General features: G+C 49.4%; 1 protein-coding gene across 1 annotated transcript in view; it reads right to left on the minus strand.

Moving 5' to 3' along the window:
* The window catches only part of LOC138526211 (fibrous sheath-interacting protein 2-like), a 1971501-nt gene that overhangs the window by 1297172 nt on the left and 650085 nt on the right, over positions 1-24244 (minus strand). The window lies entirely within an intron of this gene.

A 24244-nucleotide genomic window follows, 5' to 3' on the forward strand; every position in this document is an offset into this window, starting at 1 on the left:
AAGAACAAATTACCTACCTTCGGAAATGTTCTTTCTGATGGATGTTTTTCGCATGTGACACTGGCATTGAGGTCCATCGATCCGCTTCATTCTCGAGAATGGATGTGACATTGGGGTCAGTACAAATCGCTCGTACCGCACCTCATACTTCTTTTCAATAACTGTTTCCCTGTGTTCAACCGCGTTGGGGAATTAGTTTGCTAAAATCAATACTAGTGAAAAAGATCTTGAAAGATCTTAACAGAGAGGAAGAGAGAGAAAAAGAGGAGCTCTTTACATGAAGGGCAGGATGGGAATAACAAATGCTGACTAATGTTAGACCAGGTAGTTTTGCAAGACTGCCCTACCAATATGGGCATCCTGGCACTACAGAGTGTCTAGGTAGTCAAGTTTTGAGAATGTATGCAGCGAAGACCGATTTTGCAGCCTGGCAAATGTTTAGGGTTGATATTCTTCTTGGGACACTTATGTAGCAGCTAGTCATCTAGTGTGCTCTTAATCTTTCAGGGATGTATTTCCCTGACGGGTAACATTGTGTTATACATAGAAATATCCATTTAGGTAATGTCTGCTTGGCAATTCCCCTCTCTAATCTGGAAAGGCAGGTAAATTAATTTCTGTGCAAGGTGGAGCTCAGATAATACTTGCAGAGAAAGGTATGGAGGATCCTAAGCACCACCTTCTATTTTGTAAATACAGTGAAAGGTGGTTTACACAAGAGGGTCTGTAACTTGCTTACCCTGCGAGCACAGGTGATAACTACTAAAAATAACAAAGTTACTCACCGTAGTGACTACCTTACTCCTAATCCATAGTCCCCTTTCCTCCATACTTTTGGGACATTCCGTCCTGTGGGACGGGGCCAGAGGACTTTTGTAAAAAGCATCAAATTGAAAATGTGTCCTTCTTCTCTTTTTACGTGGGGTACCGCACGCGGCCGTAACCCCACCCTCCTTAGCTCCACCCCACGCATCGCCCTTCAGTCCTTTTCTATCGCCAGGTCTGAGACCATTTAAGCAATAATAGAGGATACTTATTAGAGTGGACGGCGGGCTGGCGTATGGAGGAAAGGGGACAATGGACTAGGAATAAGGTAGTCACTAAGGTGAGTAACTTTGTTAGATTCCTACGTCCCGTACCCTTTCCTCCTTACTTTTGGGAAATTACCAAGCACTCCTTACAGAATAACGGGTGGATGGAACTTCTTTACTGAAAGAGGTTTTGAGAACAGCTTGCCCGAACTAAGCATCTGCCTTGGAGCTCAGGTCTAAGCAGTAATGTTCCACAAAAGCTGGTAGGAAAGCCCACGCAGCTGCTTTGGCAACGGTTCGATGTATTTACACAGCGATCAATAGGTAGGAGGCAATGAGGGGAAAGCATAAGCTTTCTTGTTGACCCACGAGTTGCGAAGAGGACCACCTCTGGTGTGCCGCATTGCTGGAAAAGTTGGAGATGATATTTCTGTTTGTCTCACACTCGTAACCGATGCCTGAATTAATCTGCGGTCACATTGAGGTGACCTTGGATGTGTGGAGCCTGGAGCCAAACAATATACTGGATGGCCCAGCCCAAATTTGCATGACAAGATCCACAAGGAGAGGAGAGTCTGTGTCGCCCCGCTTGATGATGTAAAACCTCACTTTAAGGGAGGTATTCAAAAAGACAGCTGTGGCCCGCAAAGGTTGGGCTGCCATTATCACACACCAGGGGCGAACTGCGTCACAGGAGCAAGTGAAGCAATAGTCTCCCCAGGGGAGTCAGGGGCCTTGCGTGCCATCCTAGCCTTTAACAAGGAACCTCGGCAGAGCCGGTACTGGCAGATCTAGGGTGTTTACTAGACACGTCAGGGGCTTCCCCAGACTTAGCCTCTAGTGGAGGATCCTCGGCAGAGACGTTACTGGAAGGTCTGTGGTACGTGACCGCATTCCTTCGCCCCCTCAACAGAACTGGTATCATCACCGCTGCACGCGCAGAAAGGCTTAGGGTTATACCTTACAGCCAGGACCCTCGACGAGGGACTCTCAATTCTGTTGGCGACCGATTTAGCCCCAAGCAGGGGAACCTCAGGTTCAACACTGGTCTTATAGCCACCTCGAGAGGGGCCTCGAGCCCAGACTCAGTACAGTTAGCTCCAGATGGAGAAGCCTCAGGGTGAACCCTGGTATCCAAAGCCACAGTAGAACTGGGGTCAGCCTTAGCCCCAAATGGGGAACCTTGGAAGAAGATCTGGTATTGGGAGGCCGCTGTGGGGCCCTTCAGAGTAGTTTCCGGTGCGTCTTGCTGAGCCGAGACCAAAAGAGTACCCGAATCTGAAGGGTTCTGCTCCTATGGAGAACCGCAGATATTTCATATGCGGGATCCAGAGAATGGCAGATATTTCATATGCGGGCAAAAGTCAGAATGTGCCTTTATGCATCCTGGAAGACCACCACTCTTCCAAAGAGAGGACTTTATTTGGCAAGGGGTGATCAACTTGAATTTCTCTCGGAAATATCGACGATAGTGGGTAGGGCAGCCTGGTTGAGCACTGTGAAAGGATAGCAGTACTAGCCCCTCCCTTGCTTCATGAGGGCAACAGTCTATCGGAAGAGCGGTTTGAAGGAGGAAAGGGCAAGCAAAAACCTGCATAAATGATGGACAAACCTAACCAGTCTTCGGTGATGGTTTGCCACGCCTCAGATGAGATGAGATTCGTTCTCCCACCGAAGTGTAGTGTGACCGATAAAAAAATATAATTTGGTGATTTGTCAGCAGGGAGATTATCTGTCCCTGTAGAGGGGGCTGATGGCCGAGAGAAAAACCAAGCACCTTGCCGCTGCCGCTTAAGGCGGGGCTACCAACAGGAGTTTCTGATCGGTGTAGACAGCGACCCTGAGACCCCCTGATCCCAGAGAAGGACCCAGTCTGAGACCCTAACCTCTGCGTACAAGGGGCCTTAGCTGAAGCTGCCGCCAGGACCAACAAACGGGTCTCTGTTCCGCAAAGGAAAAGCTCCCAGCACCAGTCGACATGAAAGTTGGTGTAAGGGAGGTATCCAAAATGGCAGCCGTGGACCAAGGAGGCTGGGCCGCCATTTAGTCAACACGTGAAGAGAACTGCGTCATAGGAGAAATGAGGCAACTGTCACCCTCAGGGGAGTCAGGGGGCTTAAGAAACACTTAGCCTTGAAACAAGGATCCTCGGCCGAGCCGGTGCTGGCAGATCTAGGATGTTTAGTGGACATCCTAGGAACTGACCCAGAATTAGCCTCCAATGGAGGAACCTCGGCAGAGCCGGTACTGGAAGGCCTGTTGCTGATCACCTGCTTTACCCCCTCGGCAGAATCGGTACCACCACACCCCGAGCATGGGACAGTTGAGGAATGTATCCTACCGACAGGACCCTTAGAGGATCCCTCGACTCCGTTGGTACTGTATTTAGAGGAACCTTGGGTTTTAACCCAGGACGTATAGCTCCCTCAAGAGGGGCCTTGAGCCGTCGCTCGGTGTGACAAGCACCAGAAACGGAGACCTCAGGGCGTACCCTGGTATCAGTGGGGAAAACTCCAGAAATTGAGACCTCAGGGCGAACCCCGGTATCCAGAGCCTAAGACGAACTGAGCTGAACGTTAGCACCCAAATGGTGAACCTCGAAACCACGTCCGGTTTTGGCAGGTCCTCTGAGGGACCTTCAAAGAACACTCTGGTGCGCCTATTAGGCCCTTGAGTCACCTCAGGGGAATCCCTGGTAACAGAGCTACACAAGCCCCTCCCGTTCATGGAATACTCTCACCGAGCGGGGCTGCTCATCGCCGTCCTCATCCGATTAAGGATCATCCCAACGAGGCGGAAACAGAAAACTGGTCCTCCACGCCTACCGTCTCAGGTTTTAAAAGAAAAACCAAATCGGAGCCGCTGCGGACGGGGTGGAACAGGAGTGAAAAGATGCTTGAAATACGTCCTCATAGGGTCAGGGTGCATGAGCATCTGAAACTTCCCAAAAAACTCATCCTCAGCTAAGGGCTTAGGAGGATGGTTGCCAGGAGGGGCCACCCCCGGCCGGGTCCACATAGATCAGAGAAGCAAAAGCAGGAGAAAGCGAGACAATATGAGGCAGCGGAGCCCATGCACTCCGGTCAAAAAAGGGCGGAACGGGTTACTATTGCCGAAAGGAATGCTCCCAGCACCAGACGTTGCAAACGTAGGTGTAGGGAGGTATCCAAAAAGGCTGCTGTAGGCCACGCAGATCGGGCCGCCATTTTGTCACCACCTGAAGAGAAATGGGAACATGCGTAGCTGAGGCAATTGCCTCTTCAGGAGAGTCAGGGGCTTTAAATAACACTTTACCCTTATAAGGAACCTCGGCAGAGCCGGTACTGGGTGGTCTCGGATGCTTAGTCGACATCTTTGAACCAGTCTCAAAATTAGCCTCCAACAGAGGAACCTCGGACAAGCTGGTACCAGAGGGAATGCGGTCTGTGACCCCCTCTTTGCCCCCTCGACAGAACCAATACCACCACAACCCTGAGCGTGGGATGGTTGAGGACAACACCTTGTTAGGCAGAAACCTGTGCAGTTCCCTTAGGGACCACTGCAAAAGGCTTAGGACTACAGGTGTTGAAAGTAAACCCAATTGGTAGCAGTCTGTACCACCCAGATTTACCTGGTAGCTGTGGCTGAGCAGTCAGACTTCTCTCAAGAAGAGTTAGGCAGTATATAGAGTATACACATTAGGTACAAAAATACAGTAGTACAAGCAAATACTGACCAGAGCTTTGGTATAAAAGTATATAATTATTTATTTAAAAACACACTTGTAAAAATACACTGGCACTAATATGTCAAGCAAGTTCAAACACAGTCATTAGAAATACATACACCTCCCTGATTAATTATTCGACAAGTCTTAGGAAAAGAACACCACTTATTATCAAATACAGAGGTGAGCGCTTAACCAAGATGGCACTCCAATAATCATTTAAAAAGGGAGGGAAAAGGCAGAATTAGAAAAGCACACAATACCAACACTTTTAAAAGAACCACAGCAAGTCAAGAAAGGCAGAGTCTATTGTACAGCAAGAAAGTTCATAGACCAGGCCCACTCTTGGAGAGAGGAAGGCGGAATGTGCCCAAGATCACACAGTTGAATTATACTTTAAAAGTCTTTGCAGATAGTGCAAAAAGAGTTGGATCAGTTCAGAAAAGTTAGTTAACAGGTCCCAGGTCACCCCAGGATAGAGAGTCAAGGATTTACGGGACACCTTGAACAGTCTGTTGCAAGGGGGACCAGGTGGGACACAGTGTCTGAAATGGTGAGAAAGCTCCAGCGGGGGCAGTTGTTCCTGGCAGCGGGTGCAAGTCGGTGCTTCGTCCAGGGGAAGAGAAGATCTCGACGTGGAGGAAAGCTGCAGGTCGTTGCACTGCCAGGGAAGAAACCAGCCATGGAGTTTCTGTTACGCTCACCTGGCTCCCATAGGGGCATCGATCTGAACTGGACAGCTGCGGTCTCCACCAATGTGACGCATAGTGCCGAGATGACGGACTGGACTGGCCCACCTAGCTTCGTTTGCTTGGCCCGTAGGAATATTCTTCTGCAAATGGAGAAAGGGAATTAACCACCCGTGGAGTTGAGCGTTAAACCCCCCCAACTCCCGCTGATCTCCCCACTGATCACTTTTGATGTCCCCTCTTAGAGTCTCACCTGATGGTTTGAAAAGATGAGCTCTCCATCCTGCATTGAGCGCAGGGGCGCGTAGATAACCAGTTGCTTCACTGGCTCGAAGGAATTGGTGAGTTCCAGAACAATATTGACTCTGAGAGTCCCGGCAAGACGCCGTAAGTATGTAGTTCGTAAGAGTTCAAATGTCTGACTTTCACTCTGTCCGATTCCTTGCAGGTTGCAGCTTGACCCTAGCGAAGAGTTCCTCGTGGCAGCCGGTAATATTCAGGTAAGGATTTGTATTATCCAACACAGTTCGATAAAATAATGTCCATATGTAACCTGGTGCTTTCTCCCTTATTCAGGCGCTGAGAGAAAGTATGAAGTCTCGGGGAATAATGCCTCTAGCGGTAAAATCAGGAAAGTCTATTGTGGTGAGGAGGTTTCCCCTTGTTTGTCCCTTTGTTTCACCTTGCTGTCCTTTTGTTTCCCCTTAGGGGCCGGGGTTCGGCGAGGATGCAGTGAAAGCTGCGCTGACCTGTGAAGAGGAATAGTACCCCCAGTGGTAAAATCAGGTAAGTCTATGGGGGGTAACTAATATTGCCTCTGTGTATTCCCTTGGCTCACCTTGCTTTTCTTGTCTTCCCCTTAGGTGCTGGAGTGCGGCGGGAACATGCAGAAGGATGCGGTGGAATGTGAAGATGCTGCGAAGACCGGTGAGTTCAGCGCGGCGCTGCAGCAGGCGAGGCGACGCGCATAAAATAACTTCTTTCTTCCAGCTCAAAGGCGCGATGGATCGGGAATTCAGGTAAGGATCAAAGGTATTGCTCTTGTTCTAACCTTTTCTCCTTCTTTCTCCCTTTTTATAGGAGCTCCAGACTAGAGGCGGGCGTGGCAGAAGACTGGATGCAGACTTGCAGGCACGGTGAGCGTTACGCTGCTGGATGCAGAATAACGTGAAGCGTGTGCTGCTTTTCGGGCGTGGTTTAAATAGCCTCCAAAGTAGTCCCAGTTAAGTATTCCTCCCCAGCCCCACCGAGTAAAAAAATTGTCCCTTGGTAAAGTAGTCCCTTCCAAGCCTCTTTTGGGTTGGAGCTCTTGCAGCATGGTCTGCATCAGGTGAGTTTGCAGCATGGTCTGCATCAGGTAAGTTCTAATCTATGAGCCTATGGCGCCAGGACTGACTCTCCATATGAGCCTGACGCCATAGGCGCCAGGACTGCACCCAAATAGCCCCTAGCAGGGGTGGTTGGGCTTGCTTAGAATAACTTGATGCCTGCTTCCGGGGTTGCTGGACTTGGTCTGGGTCCCCGGGGGTAGGCATCATGACAGCACTCCCCCCCAAGGCTCCTCCTAAAGTCGTTCTTCCCTGTGTTTTAGGTTTGTCTGGGAAATTTCGGTGGAATTTTTTCACCAATCGGGGTGCATGAACGTGGTCACTAGGTTCCCATGACCTTTCCTGTGGTCTGTAACCTTTCCAGTCGATTAAATAAAAAAGTTTTGACTTTATCAGTTTGGAGTCCAGGATGTTCTTCAGTACAAATTCGGGTTCCCCGTCTACAAGGATGGGGTCTGGTGGCTTGGTTAGTCTTGTCCCTGGTTGCACTGGCTTCAAAAGTGACACATGAAAGACGGGGTGAATTTGCATATTAGCAGGTAAGTCCAACTTGACAGCCACCGGGTTGATAATTGCCTTAATAGAGTAAGGTCCCAAATATCTGGGGTTAAAGGTCCGTGCTCCCTTTAGAGGTATATGTTTTGTGGCTAACCATACTTGATCCCCTATCTGGTATTGGGGAGCATCACTTTTATGTCGATCAGCATCTTTCTTGTATTTTTCTTTCGCCTGTTTTAAATGTGCAGTTGCTTCCTTAAAGGCTTGTGTAATCGTAGCGTGCAGATGGTGCACTACGGGCATTTCTAAGTGTTGGGGTGAGTCAAGGTCTGAGGTTCGAGAATGGTGCCCATATAAGGTATAAAAGGGGCTTTGTCCAGTTCCAGAATGTACTGAATTATTGTATGCATATTCGGCGATCCAAAGAATGTCTTTCCAATTACTCTCAGTCTGATGTAACATGCAACGCAGGTATTGTTCGAGAGTCTGGTTGGTCCTCTCCGTTTGACCGTCGGTTTAGGGGTGGTGACTGGTCGATAACCTCACATCGATTTGTGCCAATTGACAACTTTTTTTCCAAAAATGTGAAATGAATTGACTGCCCCGGTCAGAGACCAATACGGACGGAAATCCGTCTATGCGAACAATGTTTTCGAGGAACTCCTTGGCCAGGATTGAAGCTGAAGGTAATCCCTTTAAAGGAATAAAGTGGGCCATCTTGGAAAAAAGATCCACAATAACTAGAATGGTGTTAAATCCATTGCATGGGGGTAGATCAGTAATAAAGTCTAACGATAAGGTGTGCCATGGTGTAGGCGGAATGTCTAAAGGTTGTAAGAGTCCAGCTGTTTTTTTCTTTTGACTTTTGTTTTGGGCGCAAATACCACAAGACATCACAAATGATGTAATATCCTTTCGCCAGGTGGGCCACCAGAATTGTCTCTTAATTTTAGCTTCAGTTTTTGCAATACCTGGGTGCCCCTCCATTAGTGTATCATGATAACGGGAAATGACTAGCTCTTGTAGTTCCTTGTGTGGCAGAAATAGCCGCCCTTGGTAATAAGGCAGGTCATTGGTGACAGAATAGTCCGGGCCTTTCTTTACCCAGTCCTTCAGGGCTGTAGGATCAAAGAGTTGCTGGACCTTTACTTGAATGTCCTCTAGAGTCTGTAGAGTAGTCATGCCAAGATTCCTTTGTTCGGAAATTATAGGTACTGGTTCTGGGTTCACTTCTGCCTCTCCCATCCCTATTCGGGATAAGGCGTCTGCTTTACCATTCTTACAACCTGGTCGATAGGTTATCACGAAATCGAACTCGGCAAAGAACAATGCCCATCGGAGTTGGCGTGACGATTGGTCCTTGGCGGTCTTTAAATACTGTAAGTTCCGGTGATCGGTGATCACAGTAATGGTATGCCTGGCACCGAGAAGATAGTGCCGCCAAGCCTTGAAGGCGGATTTAATGGCTAATAACTCCTTGTCGGTAACCACATAGTTTAACTCGGGTGCCGAGAACTTTCTGGACCAAAATGCAACTGGGTGAAGCTGGCCAGTTTCAGGGTCCTTTTGAGACAGGACAGCTCCCATGGCTAGACTGGATGCATCAGTTTCCACTATGAATGGAAGTTCAGGGCGCGGGTGCTTTAATACAGGTGTAGATGTGAATTTCGCGTTCAGCTCTTGGAAGGCATTTTCAGCTTCTTCAGTCCACATAAAGCGTTTATTTTTTCGCAAGAGTGCTGTGATGGGATGTACAACATGTGAAAAATCCGGGATGAATCTGCGGTAGAAATTGGCAAAGCCGAGCATGCTTTGTACTCCTTTAACTGAACTTGGTGATGGCCACTTAAGAATTGCGTCTACCTTTCGTGAGTCCATTCGGACTCCTCTTGGGGTCAGGATAAACCCAAGGAATTCAACTTCTGTGGCATGAAAAACGCATTTTTCCAGTTTTGCATATAGTTTGTGCTGGCGCAATTTCTCAAGGACTGCTCGGACGTGCTTCACATGGTCGGATTGTGAAGAGGAGTATACTAGAATATCATCGATATATACGACAACACAAACGTCAATGAGTTCACGAAGGACGTTGTTCATGAAGTATTGGAAGGATGCTGGTGCATTGCAAACCCAGAAAGGCATCACCTGGTATTCGAATAACCCATATTTAGTGTGAAAAGCAGTCTTCCATTCGTCGCCCTCTTTTACACGTACCAGATGGTATGCCCCCGGAGATCCAACTTAGTGTATATGCAAGCGTCCTTCACTTGGTCTAGTAGTTCAGGGATCAGAGGCAATGGGTATCGGTTCTTAACAGTTTTCTGGTTCAATGCGCGGTAGTCTATGCACGTTCTGAGGTCACCTTCCTTTTTGGGCACAAAGAACAAAGCTGAAAATGCAGGGGACTTGGATGGGCGAATGAAGCAATTAGCAAGGTACTGGTCTAAATATTGTCGTAGGTGAAGGTTCTCAGGTTCCGTAAGGGCGTAGATCCTGCTACAAGGGGGTTATGCATGTCATGATGCCTACCCCCGGAGCACCAGGCCAGGCCCAGCACCCCCGGAAGCAGGCATCATGCCCTCGGGTAAAAGCCCAGCGGCCCCTTATAGGGGCTCTTTGGACTCAGTCCTGGCGCCTTTGGCGCCAGGCTCATGTTGGACATCAGTCCTGGCGCCATAGGCGCCAGGCTCATAAAGGGAGGTGTTTTGTGCACTTACCTGATGCAGACCATGCTGCATGCTTCAGGCCTCCCTGAGACCTGAAAGGGACTATTTTTTCATAGGGACTATTTTTTCACTCGGGCATGGCCAGGGAAGGATACATAACTAGTTGGGGAAGGATACATACCTGGGACTTCTTTGGAGGCTATTTAAGCCACGCCCAGACAGCAGCTCATGCTTCGCGTTGTTCTGCTTCCTGCAGCTTAACGCTCACCGTGTGCTCCTGCTCCTGGACTCCAGCCACGCCCGCCTCAAACCTGGAAGACCTGCAAGGAAGGACGAGAAGAGAAAGGTGAAAACCAAGGACTATTTCAAACTTCTTACCTGCATCCGGAATCTTCTCGCCAGCATCCCTGAAGAAAGACTTCCATTTAAAAGCATTGCGTTGCTCGCTGCAGCGCCACACTTCACTCACCTGTCCTCGAGACATCTCCCGGCTCCATCGCGGCTGTCAGCATCGGACGCCACATCTCTGCACCTAGGGGAGAGAGGAAGAAACAAAAGGTGAGCAGAAGGAACACAGAAGGAAAGCCTGATTAACAGCCATAATACTTACCGGCTTTTCTTCCATATTTCGGGTCGGCACCGCCCCGTTGGCAGGTACCGTACCCCGGCCCCTATGGGGAAAGGACAAGAGACATTTCTGGGGAATGATAAGGACATTTAGAGGGATCGCCCTCATCACTACTCACCTCAGCAGTTTAACCCCTCGACGCATCGCCTTCATTCTGCACCTGAAATAAAGGACAGATCACAGGTTAGAAAGACAACACAAAGGGGGCCTCACTTGAACTTTGAACTTTCATACCTACGGCGCATCGCTCAGGAAAGTCAAGTGGATTTTGCCAGCGCCATTCTGAAAACCAGTGAAGTAATTGGACGAACGCGCGCCCCTGCACCAGAAGCAGGATGGAGAGTTCATCCTTCCAAACCATAAGGTGAGCTTAAACCAGGGTTTGGAGGAAGTTAGAGAGGAACGAAGGGGGAAAGGGGGGAGCTAGCACACTATTCTGCAGACTGTTAATCCCCTTTCTCATCTGCAGAAGGATATTCCTACTGGCCAGGCAAGCACGATTTGGAGGTCCTGTCCAATCGGTGTTCCGGGTCCTGCGCATCACGCTAGAAGAGGCCACAGCAATCCAGACTAGACCAGCGCCCCCGTGGGAACCAGGTGAGCGTTACAGAACGCGAAGCCTTCCTACAAATTCCCACCCAGGTGCTATGGAAACTTCTGAAACTGACCAGTTGGCCCAATTACTGGGGGAATTACGGGCCGAAGTACACGCCGCTCGTCAAGAGACTAGTGCCCTCAGGAGGGAAGTGATTGTAATAAAGGATAGAGCTGATGACCTGGCTAGACAGCTTTTGCAAGGTCAAGCTGGACAAACTCCTTTACCCGGTTCCGGGGGGAACCCCGCTCCTGTGGTTTCCAGTAACCCGGTGCAGATGAATCTACCTGGAAACATGCCGCTGGCCCCACCTGAACGCTTTGCTGGGGACCCCAAACGATTCGCCGTATTCATGAATCAGTGTCGTTTGCACTTCCTATGCAGACCTGGGGCCTTCCCTAATGATCAGACCAAGGTAGCCTTTGTGTTGTCATATCTCAGCGGCTGTGCTGCCGATTGGTCAGTCCCACTGGTAACTCAAGATGACCCGATTCTTCGTGATTTTCAAGGATTTCAAACAAGCATGGAAAGGTTATTTGCTCGACACTCCCAGGGACAGGCTCTGGATGACGAACTTCTATCTCTGCGACAGGGCAATCAAGACCTTCTATCCTACATTGCAACCTTCAATAGACTAATTGTGGAAACTGGTTGGCCAGAGGATAAAAGAATCACGTTATTCTATCGAGGTCTACGCGGAGAACTTAAAGATGTCCTGGCACAAGTTGTAAATCCGCCCCAAGAATGCACTGAATATATAGACTTAGTGGTCCAATTGGATCACAGGCTGCAAAACAGAAAAGCAGATCGGTCCAAGTTTGAAACCCGGGTGTTGGCCAAGACCCACGCTAACCCCAAGGGGGCTCATGGCTCGGAGCCTATGCAAATCGGAGGGGTTAAAGGACCCCTAACTCAAAAAGAACGGGAAAGAAGACGACAGATGCAATTATGCCTTTATTGTGGGTCCTCTGGACACTTTCTACGAGATTGCCCGGTTAAGCCGCCCAAGAAGGTGGTAGGAGCCGCTGATAAAATCCATGGAAACTCTGTATCGGGAAACGACCACGCCCGGCAAGCGTAGGGGCCAGCTTGCCGAGCTTGAAAACTAACTCTCAGACCTCGCATTTCATTGTGCCAATGGTCCTCGTAGATCCGGAACAGCCTAAACGGTTGCATGCTATAAAGGCATACATCGATAGCGGGGCTATAGGAAACTATGTGGATCGAGAATTGGTCTCTAGGATAAACCTCCCTCTGCGTCCTAAAACCAACAAAGATGTCATCACCACAGTAGATGGAACCGAAATTGCCTCTGGACTGGTAACACATTCCACAGCTGAGGTGACACTTGTAGGTCCGGATGGCCATCGGGAGGCAGTTGTGTTTGATGTAATCAAGGATCCACAGTTTCAGCTTATTCTCGGAATCCCTTGGTTAGAGACACATAATCCTCAAATTGATTGGCGAGCGAAGAGAATAACATTCCCGGATTGTGCACAAACCTGCTACCCAGAAAATCCAAAGATTAATCTAGCATCAGTAACCTCTGTCCCCGTGCAACTACCTCCAGAGTACCAAGACTTTCAGGACGACTTCCAAAAGGAACAGGCCAACACGTTACCTCCCCACAGATCGTACGATTGCCAAATCGATCTGGTGCCCGGTGCACAACCCCCTTGTAGCAGGATTTACGCCCTTACTGAACCAGAGAATCTGCATTTGAGACAATATTTAGATCAATACCTCGCCAATGGTTTCATTCACCCGTCAAAGTCCCCGGCATCCTCAGCTTTGTTCTTCGTGCCTAAAAAAGAAGGCGACCTTAGAACTTGTATTGATTACCGCGCATTGAACCAGATAACTGTTAAAAATCGTTACCCTCTGCCTCTGATCCCTGAACTCCTTGACCAGGTGAAGGACGCTTGCGTATACACCAAGTTAGATCTCCGGGGGGCTTATCATCTGGTACGAGTAAAAGAAGGCGACGAATGGAAAACGGCCTTCCGTACAAAATATGGACTATTCGAATACCAGGTGATGCCTTTCGGGTTGTGCAACGCGCCTGCACCCTTCCAATTCTTCATGAACGATGTCCTTCGGGAACTCATCGATGTCTGTGTTGTCGTGTATATCGATGACATTCTTGTGTACTCCTCTTCGGAATCTGATCACAGAAAGCATGTCAGGGCCGTCCTAGAGAAACTGCGCCAGCACAAACTGTTTGCCAAGCTGGAAAAATGTGTTTTCCATACCACTGAGGTTGAGTTTCTCGGATTCATCCTGACACCTAAAGGGGTCCGAATGGATTCACGGAAAGTGGATGCCATCCTCAAATGGCCATCACCTAGTTCGGTGAAAGGTGTCCAAAGCATGCTTGGTTTTGCCAACTTTTATCGCAGGTTTATCCCAGAGTTTTCACGTGTGGTGCAACCCATCACTGCACTCTTGCGAAAAAATAAACGTTTTGAATGGACCGAGGAAGCCGAACAGGCCTTTCAGGAGTTGAAAGCTAAGTTCACGTCCGCACCTATTTTGAAGCACCCGCGTCCCGATCTCCCATATATAGTCGAAACCGACGCGTCCAGCTTAGCCATGGGAGCTGTCCTGTCTCAGAGAGACCCTGAAACCAACCAACTGCACCCCATAGCATTTTGGTCCAGAAAGTTCTCGCCGCCGGAGATAAATTATGCGATCACCGATAAGGAACTATTAGCCATTAAGTCCGCCTTTAAGGCTTGGCGGCATTATCTCCTCGGCGCCCGGCATACCATCACCGTGATCACTGATCACCGAAATTTACAATATTTAAAAACTGCCAAGGCTCAATCGTCTCGACAGCTCCGATGGGCTTTGTTCTTTGCTGAGTTTGATTTTGTAATCACCTACCGCCCCGGCTATAAGAATGGTAAGGCGGACGCTCTATCCCGAATTGGAATGGAAGAAATAGACACAAACTCAGAACCTGTGCCGATAATTCCCGAACAAAGAATTTTGGGGATAACCACTTTACAAACCCTTGAAGACATTCAAGCACGAGTGAAACAATTCCTGGACTCTTCAGCCTTGCAGAATTGGATCAAAAGGGGGTCTAACTTTTCAGTCAAGGATGGCTTACCTTACTTCCAAGGACGCTTATTTTTGCCAGAAAAGGAATTGCAAGAACTGGTTATTTCCCGTCATCATGATACCCTGATGGAAGGACATCCTGGCATTGCCAAAACAGAGGAAAAGGTTAAACGACAATTCTGGTGGCCTTCCTGGCGAAAGGATATTAAATCTTTCGTGATGTCCTGTGGAGTTTGTGCCCAAAACAAAGGTCAAAAGACAAGACCCGCCGGTCTTCTTCAGCCCTTAGACATTCCACCAGCACCTTGGCACACCCTGTCACTAGATTTTATCACGGACCTGCCCTCTTGTAATGGTTACAATACTATTCTTGTCGTGGTGGATTTATTTTCCAAAATGGCCCACTTTATTCCGTTGAAAGGATTACCTTCAGCCTTTGTTCTTGCCACGGAATTCCTCAAAAATATCATCCGTTTGCATGGATTCCCGTCCATACTAGTCTCCGATCGGGGAAGCCAGTTTATTTCTCATTTTTGGAAAAAGTGTTGTCAACTGGCACAAATAGACGTAAGACTCTCGACCAGCCACCACCCACAGACCGATGGTCAGACGGAGAGAATGAACCAGACCCTTGAACAATATCTACGATGTATGTTGCACCAATCGGAGGGTTATTGGAAGGACATTTTATGGGTGGCTCAATATGCATACAATAACTCGATACACTCTGGAACTGGTCAGAGCCCCTTTTATACCCTATATGGACATCACCCTCGTACTTCAGACTTGGACTCACCTCTGAGCCTTGAAATGCCCGCAGTGGACCATTTGCATTCTACGATTACTCAAGCCTTCAAGGATGCAACTGCACATTTGCAACATGCGAAAGGGAGATACAAAAAGAATGCGGATCTGCATCGAAGAGAGGCACCTCCATACCAAATAGGGGATCAAGTATGGTTGGCTACCAAACACCTATCACTCAAGGGGCCTCGAACTTTTAATCCAAGGTATTTAGGCCCTTACTCGATCAAAGCTATAATCAACCCAGTGGCAGTCAAGCTCGATCTACCAGCTAACATGCGGATTCACCCCGTTTTTCATGTGTCACTTTTGAAACCAGTGCACCCAGGAACCAGATTAACAAAGCCACCAGAACCGATTCAGATAGATGGGGAGCCTGAATTCGAGGTGAAGAACATTTTGGATTCTAAGATCTCAAAATCAAAACTTTTCTATCTAATTGATTGGAAAGGGTACGGGCCTCAGGAAAGGTCTTGGGAACCCAGTGATCACCTACATGCACCTCGGCTGGTAAAAAGGTTCCATCGGAATTTCCCAAACAAACCGAAACCTCCAGAAGGAACGACCTTGGGAGGGGCCTTGGGGGGGAGTGCTGTCATGATGCCTACCCCCGGAGCACCAGGCCAGGCCCAGCACCCCCGGAAGCAGGCATCATGCCCTCGGGTAAAAGCCCAGCGGCCCCTTATAGGGGCTCTTTGGACTCAGTCCTGGCGCCTTTGGCGCCAGGCTCATGTTGGACATCAGTCCTGGCGCCATAGGCGCCAGGCTCATAAAGGGAGGTGTTTTGTGCACTTACCTGATGCAGACCATGCTGCACGCTTCAGGCCTCCCTGAGACCTGAAAGGGACTATTTTTTCATAGGGACTATTTTTTCACTCGGGCGTGGCCAGGGAAGGATACATACCTAGTTGGGGAAGGATACATACCTGGGACTTCTTTGGAGGCTATTTAAGCCACGCCCAGACAGCAGCTCATGCTTCGCGTTGTTCTGCTTCCTGCAGCTTAACGCTCACCGTGTCTGCTCCTGCTCCTGGACTCCAGCCACGCCCGCCTCGAACCTGGAAGACCTGCAAGGAAGGAAGAGAAGAGAAATGTGAAAACCAAGGACTATTTCAAACTTCTTACCTGCATCCGGAATCTTCTCGCCAGCATCCCTGAAGAAAGACTTCCATTTAAAAGCATCGCGTTGCTCGCTGCAGCGCCACGCTTCACTCACCTGTCCTCGAGACATCTCCCGGCTCCATCACGGCTGTCAGCATCGGACGCCACATCTCTGCACCTAGGGGAGAGAGGAAGAAACAAAAGGTGAGCAGAAGGAACACAGAAGGAAAGCCTGATTAACAGCCATAATACTTACCGGCTTTTCTTCCACATTTCGGGTCGGCGCCGCCCCGTTGGCAGGTACCGTACCCCGGCCCCTATGGGGAAAGGACAAGAGACATTTCTGGGGAATGATAAGGACATTTAGAGGGATCGCCCTCATCACTAATCACCTCAGCAGTTTAACCCCTCGACGCATCGCCTTCATTCTGCACCTGAAATAAAGGACAGATCACAGGTTAGAAAGACAACATAAAGGGGGCCTCACTTGAACTTTGAACTTTCATACCTACGGCGCATCGCTCAGGAAAGTCAAGTGGATTTTGCCAGCGCCATTCTGAAAACCAGTGAAGTAATTGGACGAACGCGCGCCCCTGCACCAGAAGCAGGATGGAGAGTTCATCCTTCCAAACCATAAGGTGAGCTTAAACCGGGGTTTGGAGGAAGTTAGAGAGGAACGAAGGGGGAAAGGGGGGAGCTAGCACACTATTCTGCAGACTGTTAATCCCCTTTCTCATCTGCAGAAGGATATTCCTACGGGCCAGGCAAGCACGATTTGGAGGTCCTGTCCAATCGGTGTTCCGGGTCCTGCGCATCACGCTAGAAGAGGCCACAGCAATCCAGACTAGACCAGCGCCCCCATGGGAACCAGGTGAGCGTTACAGTGCACTGGGTATGAGATCGATTTGACAATCGTACGATCTGTGAGGTAGTAAGGTGTTTGCCTGTTCTTTTTGGAAGACATCCTGGAATTCTTGGTATTCTGGAGGTAGTTGTACGACTGCTATGGTTACTGTGGCCAGGCCTACGTTCAGATTTTTCTTTGGGTAACAGGTTTGTGCACAATCCAGGAAGGTTATTCTCTTCTCTCGCCAATCAATACAAGGATTATGTGTTTCCAACCAAGGTATCCCCAGTATTATTTGGAACCGTGGGGCTTTGATTAGATCAAACACAATAGTCTCTCGATGGCCATCCTGACCCAATAGTGTCATCTCTGCGGTGGAATGAGTAACAGGCCCAGAGGCAATTTCCGTTCCATCGACTGTGGTGATGACATCTGAGGTGGTTTTTCGGCAGAGAGGTAGATTCATCCTGGAAGCCAATTCGTAGTCCACATAGTTTCCTATGGCCCCGCTATCAATGTATGCCCTTACTGCGTGCATACGCGATGGCTGCCTTGGATCTACGAGTACCATTGGTATGATGAAATGTGAGGTCTGAGTATCCTCTTCAAGCTCGGCAAGCGGACCTCTACGCTTGTCGGGCGTGGTCGTTTCCCGAGTCTGACTCCATATGGCTTTTATCAGCAGCTCCTACCACCTTCTTGGTTGGTTTCACAGGGCAATCCCGTAGGAAATGCCCAGAAGTTCCACAGTATAGACACAATTGCATTTGCCGTCTCCTTTCTCTTTCCTTCTGGGTTAAGGGTCCTTTAACCCCTCCGATTTGCATGGGTTCAGAAGAATCTGCTCCTTTGGGGTTAGCGTGGGTTTTAACCAACACCCGATTCTCAAACTTGGCTCGATCAGCCTTTCTGTTCTGAAGTCTGTGATCTAACTGGACCACTAAGTGTATATATTCAGCGCAGTCTTGAGGTGGGTTCACGACTTGAGCCAAGACATCCTTGAGTTCTCCTTGAAGCCCTCAATGAAATAACGTGATTCGTTTTACCTCAGGCCATCCAGTTTCCACTATCAACCTATTAAAGGTTGCGATGTAGGATAGAAGGTCCTGGTTACCCTGTCATAGGGACAAAAGTTCGTTATCCAGGGCATGTCCTTGGGAGTGATGGGCAAATAGTCTTTCCATGCTCATTTGAAAGGCCTGAAAATCCCGAAGAATTGGGTCATCCTGAGTAACTAGTGGAATTGACCAATCAGCTGCACTGCTGCTGAGATATGACAATACGAAGGCTACCTTGGCTTGATCGTTTGGGAAGGCTCCAGGTCTGCATAAAAAGTGCAAGCGGCATTGGTTCATAAACACGGAGAACCTTTTGGGCTCTCCGGCAAAGCGTTCGGGCGGAGCTAATGGAATATTTCCTGGTAGGTTTATTTGCACAGGGTTACTCGATGACACAGGAGCTGGATTTCCCCCGGGACCTGGTAGGGGTGCTTGTCCAGCCTGGCTTTGCAGTAGTTGCCTAGCAAGGTCATCAGTTCGCTCCTTTGACAAAATCAGTTCTCTCCTAAGAGCATTGGTTTCTTGACGGGCGGAATGCACTTCGGCCCTCAGTTCCCTTAGTAATTGGGCCAATTGGTCAGTTTCTGAGGTATCCATAACACCCGGGTGGGAATTTGTGGGAAGTCTTCGCGTTCTGTAATGCTCACCTGGCTCCCACAGGGGCGTCGATCTGAACTGGACAGCTGCGGTCTCCACCAATGTGACGCGTAGTGCCGAGATGACGGACTGAACTGGCCCACCTAGCTTTGTTTGGTTGGCCCGTAGGAATATTCTTCTGCAAATGGAGAAAGGGAATTAACCACCCGTGGAGTTGAGCATTAACCCCCCAACCCCCACTCCCGCTGATCTACCCACTGATCACCTTTGATGTCCCCTCTTAGAGTCTCACCTGATGGTTTGGAAAGATGAGCTCTCCATCCTGCATTGAGCGCAGGGGCGCGTAGATAAACAGTTGCTTCACTGGCTCGAAGGAATTGGTGAGTTCTAGAACAATATTGACTCTGAGAGTCCCGGCAAGACGCCGTAAGTATGTAGTTCGTAAGAGTTCAAATGTCTGACTTTCACTCTGTCCGACTCCTTGCAGGTTGCAGATTGACCCTAGCGAAGAGTTCCTCATGGCAACCGGTAATATTCAGGTAAGGATTTGTATTATCCAACACAGTCCGATAAAATAATGTCCATATGTAACCTGTTGCTTTCTCCCTTATCCAGGCACAGAGAGAAAGTATGAAGTCTCGGGGAATAATGCCTCCGGCGGTAAAATCAGGTAAGTCTATTGTGGTGAGGAGGTTTCCCCTTGTTTGTCCCTTTGTTTCACCTTGCTGTCCCTTTGTTTCCCCTTAGGGGCTGGGGTTCGGCGAGGATGCAGTGGAAGCTGCGCCGACCCGTGAAGAGGAATAGTACCCCCAGTGGTAAAATCAGATAAGTCTATGGGGGGTAACTAATATTGCCTCTGTGCATTCCCTTGGCTCACCTTGCTGTTCTTGTCTTCCCCTTAGGTGCCGGAGTGCGGCGGGAACATGCAGAAGGATGCAGTGGAATGTGAAGATGCTGCGAAGGCCGGTGAGTTCAGCGCGGCGCTGCAGCAGGCGAGGCGACGCGCATAAAATAACTTCTTCCTTCCAGCTCGAAGGTGTGATGGATCGGGAATTCAGGAAAGGATTAAAGGTATTGCTCTTGTTCTAACCTTTTCTCCTTCTTTCTCCCTTTTTTCTAGGAGCACCAGACTCCAGGCGGGCGTGGCAGAAGACTGGATGCAGGCTTGCAGGCACGGTGAGCGTTACGCTGCTGGATGCAGAATAACGTGAAGCGTGTGCTGCTCTTCGGGCGTGGTTTAAATAGCCTCCAAAGTAGTCTCAGGTAAGTATTCCTCCCCAGCCCCACCCGAGTAAAAAAATAGTCCCTAGGTAAAGTAGTCCCTTCCAAGCCTCTTTTGGCTTGGAGCTCTTGCAGCATGGTCTGCATCAGGTGAGTTTGCAGCATGGTCTGCATCAGGTAAGTTTTAATCTATGAGCCTATGGCCTATGGCGCCTGGAGCCTATGGCGCCAGGACTGACTCTCCATATGAGCCTGGCGCCATAGGCGCCAGGACTGCACCCAAATAGCCCCTAGCAGGGTTTGTTGGGCTTGCTTAGAATAACTTTATGCCTGCTTCTGGGGTTGCAGGACTTGGTCTGGGTCCCCGGGAGTAGGCATCATGACAGTTTCTCGGTTAAAAAGGTACTACCCTTTTATTCGCGGTAGTGGTGAAGCGTGGCTATCCGGCCGCCGGGGTACTTGGCACGGGCGATTCGACCACGAGACGATCCAGGAAGGAGAAAAGAGGGCGAAATGTTTAACCCCACCAGTTCAAAGGAAGAAGACTCTCCAGGATGAAGATCTTCTCTGTCGTCGGGAAGTGGTGAGGCGGTACAGTAGCGCTACACCGGTGGTGTCGTCGTTGCAGGTCGGCTCAGCTTCTCCCTCTTCGGATTCTTTAGGTCCTGTGGCGACTTCTCAAGCTCCAGTCCCCAAAGCCCTGCTTTTATGCAGAGAACCCCCATTCATCAGTACAACTGTCACTCAAACATGCTAAGTGGTGAGCCGGGCGGCTCACCACTGGGCCAATCACACAAGAGTGCGACTTGAGTTGCCGAAGCAACTCAGTCCAGGGTGCCTAAACCCCCCTCCCACACATCCTGTATACCCAGACAGAGTGGCACCACTTTTGGAGGCTTCTGTGCAGAAGCCCGCCAAAAGTGGAACAAAGGGTTCGACTTGGGTTGGAGTTACAGAGGCGAACACACACACCATTTTAAAACAGAGTCCTGGCAAAAAGACCCAACCGGGGAATAAATATTAAATAAATAACCCAGCGGTATCTTTAACATTGCACCAAAAAAGTGGTGCGTTTAAAATGAATGGGAAAATCCCATCGGAAATATTCCGGTGGAATATTTTGCGTGGTAACCACTGCCACCAGCCAGAAACTCGACGAGGGGGGACTGCACAGTGCCCCCTCGAAAGGAAATGGAAGGCAACTTCTATGTTTCTATGTTTGGGGGTCACTATGACACCCCTGTGTTACTGCACTGAGGGTGCTGTGTAACACACTTACCAAAAACGCATGAAACCCTATGGAGTAAAAGACCCCATAACCTATAAAACACATTACAAAGTCAAAGGACATTCTCAAATCATGCCTAAGAGTGGGCGAAAAAGAGTCTCACTCTTAGCAGGAGAAAAAAAATAAACCCCAAAAATCCAGCAAAGCTGCTGGGGGAATCACTAGGTTTGGGAAATCAGCCTATACAGAGAATTTTCCCTAACACACCTCAGCGACAAGACCTTTCAGAGAAGGCCTCTCAGATCTGTCGATATAGACTATAGCCTCCACAAGAGGAACCTCAGGTTTCAACCTGGTACGTAAAGCTCCCTTAAAACGGGCCTCGAGTCGGGACTCGGTACAGACTTTGGCCTCCACAAGAGGAACCTCAGGTTTCAACCTGGTACGTAAATCTCCCTTAAAAGGGGCCTCGAGTCGGGACTCGGTACAGACTTTAGCCTCCACAAGAGGAACCTCAGGTTTCAACCTGGTACGTAAAGCTCCCTTAAAAGGGGCCTCGAGTTGGGACTCCGACAGACTTTAGGCTCCACAAGAGAAACCTCAGGTTTCAACCTGGTACATAAAGCTCCCTTAAAAGGGGCCTCAAGTCGGGACTCAGTACAGACTTTAGCCTCCACAAGAGGAACCTCAGGTTTCAACCTGGTTACAGCACGGAAAGCTCCAGAAACGGAAACCTCAGGGTGAACCGTGGTATCCCAGCACCCAGTCGAACTGGGCTTAACTTTAGCACTGTGATGGTGAACCTCAGAACAATGTCCGGTACTGGCAGGTCCGTCAGAAACCTCTGAGGAATCTCCGGTAGGCCTGTTAGGCCCTTGGGGCACCTCAGGGGAAACCCTGGTGACCGAGCTACAAGAAAGGCTCTTAAAGTACTCCCTCATAGGGCCACAGTGCATAAGTCTCTGAAACATCCCGAAAAAAGGCATCCTCTGACAAAGAGGCTGCCAGGATGCGAGACCGTATGCGGTAGTGGCATCTTCTGAGTACGGCAGTCATAGGAAGGGCGGAACGGATTCACACTGTCGCGTGGAAAAGGTTGTCCACCGAAAAGAAGATTCCCAGCACCCGTCGTCGTTAGCGTGGCTGTGAGAGAAGAATCCAAAATGGCTGCCGTAGAACACACGGGAAGGGCCTCCATTTTGTGAACATCTGAGGAGAACTGTGTCACATGTGTAGAAGAGGCAGTTGACTCCACAGACTACTCAGGGGACTTGACTGGAATTTTGGCCTTGAAACAAGGATCCTCGGCAGAGCCGATACTATGGGGCCTTGGATGTTTACTGGACATCCTGTCCCTTGAATTAGCCTCTAAAGAAGGAACATCTGCAATTCCGGTAACAGAGGAGTTACAGTCGATGACCTCTCTCGGTGCCCCCTCAACAGAACCGGTGACTCCGCGAGCGTGGGAAAGTTGAGGAATCCACCTCACAGACAAGGTCTTAACAGGCCCCTCAGTTCTGTTGGTACACACCTTAGCCTCGTTAAGAGGAACCTCGGAACAGAGTCCGGTCTTAATAGCTCCCCCGAGAGGGTCCTCAAACCGTGGTTCGGTTCAGAAAGCCTCAACAGAGGCCTCAGAGCGCACCCCAGTGTCTCTGTGGGAAGCTCCTGACAAGGAGACCTCGGAGCGAACTACGGTACCCAATGCCTCAGCACGACTATGCTGGCTATTAGCACCTGATCGGTGAACCTCAGATCATGATCCGTTATAGGCAGGCCCCTCGCGGAAACCCTCTGAGAAAACCCTGGTATGCATATTAGGCCTGCGCGGCACCTCAGGGAGAACCCTGGTAGCAGAGCTTTTGAAGCCCCCCCTCCCAGACCTGGAGGACCCCGGGAAGGAGTCCCCCGGCCGGGGGGGCCCATAAAAAGTAAGGAACTTACCGGGCGTCTCGTCCATCGATGAAGAGTTGGGAAGGCGATGAAGGAACCTTCTGGAAGATCTCCTCCCACCGACTAAGACGGCGCTGAAGTGCCCAGACCGAAAGGGAGTCACAGAAGAAACACGAGTCCCAACTGTGATCCGGTGCCAGACACTCCAAGCAGAGAGAATGGGGATCCGCCCTAGCGAAGCGACATTCTCAAGAGGAACCAGTAACAAATCCCAAACGATCCGGCATAGACGGAGGACTACGCGACAGCAGAACCAGAGCAGGAGAGATGGACAACGGGGAGGATAAAAGGTCTTTCCGGTGATGCAAGTGCGTCCAGCCCCGACCGCGCGAAGAAAAGGACTGAAGGGCGATGCGTGGGGCGGTGCTAAGGAGGGCGGGGTTACGGCCGTGTGCGGTACCCCACGTAAAAAGAGAAGGACACATTTTCAATTTGATGCTTTTTACAAAAGTGCTCCGGTCCCGTCCACAGGACGTAATGTCCCAAAAGTATGGAAGAAAGGGGACGGGACGTAGGAGTATATGCTTTTCAATGTGAGGAACCTGAGCAGACAAGAGTTAAATAGCTCGAAAGGAGCCCACGTCAAGAAGGTTAGTACTAAGTGCAGATCCCAAGCTAGCACCACAAGGGGTCTTGGTTGGAAGGTATTTGTTAAACTTTTAAGGAATTGAATTAATATTGCTATTTTGAATTATGAACCTTGATCAGGTGTGCGTTTGAATGTGGAAAGCGCAGCATACCCTGCTGGGTCAGAGGTAAAAGGAAAGATAGACCCATCGACATGTTACATAACAAATTGTCTATATTCTTCACTCTGCACCTGCTGCAAAAATACGTCCTTTGGCAGCGGGATACAGCTTTTGATTCTGGTATTACAGCCGAAAGCAACACCTCTTTAAAGTCTTTGGAGAAGTCCCAGTGTTTGTTCCTTCCCAGCTCACATGCTAGGGGTGAAGATTGAGGATCTTGATACCTCTTTGGACAAACAGGCCTCCCTCCTGTGAGAGTAGGACAACAATCTGAGGAGTACAATGTGGAGGGCAGATTGCCATGTCTAGAAAGCCAGGCACTATGTCCTTTTAGTCCAATGCGACACAACCAGGATAATGGTTGTCCCAAACTTCCTCAAACTCCTGAGGACTTGAGGGAGGATGAGGAATGGCTATCGAACTACAAATTAGTTAGCCCTGATAGTGTTCTTTCTGAAAAATTTCCCTCCTACGGTTTC

The sequence above is a fragment of the Ambystoma mexicanum genome, chromosome 7p (genome assembly GCF_040938575.1).
Source record: "Ambystoma mexicanum isolate Mex_15411 chromosome 7p, UKY_AmexF1_1, whole genome shotgun sequence".
NCBI classification, from domain to species: domain Eukaryota; kingdom Metazoa; phylum Chordata; class Amphibia; order Caudata; family Ambystomatidae; genus Ambystoma; species Ambystoma mexicanum.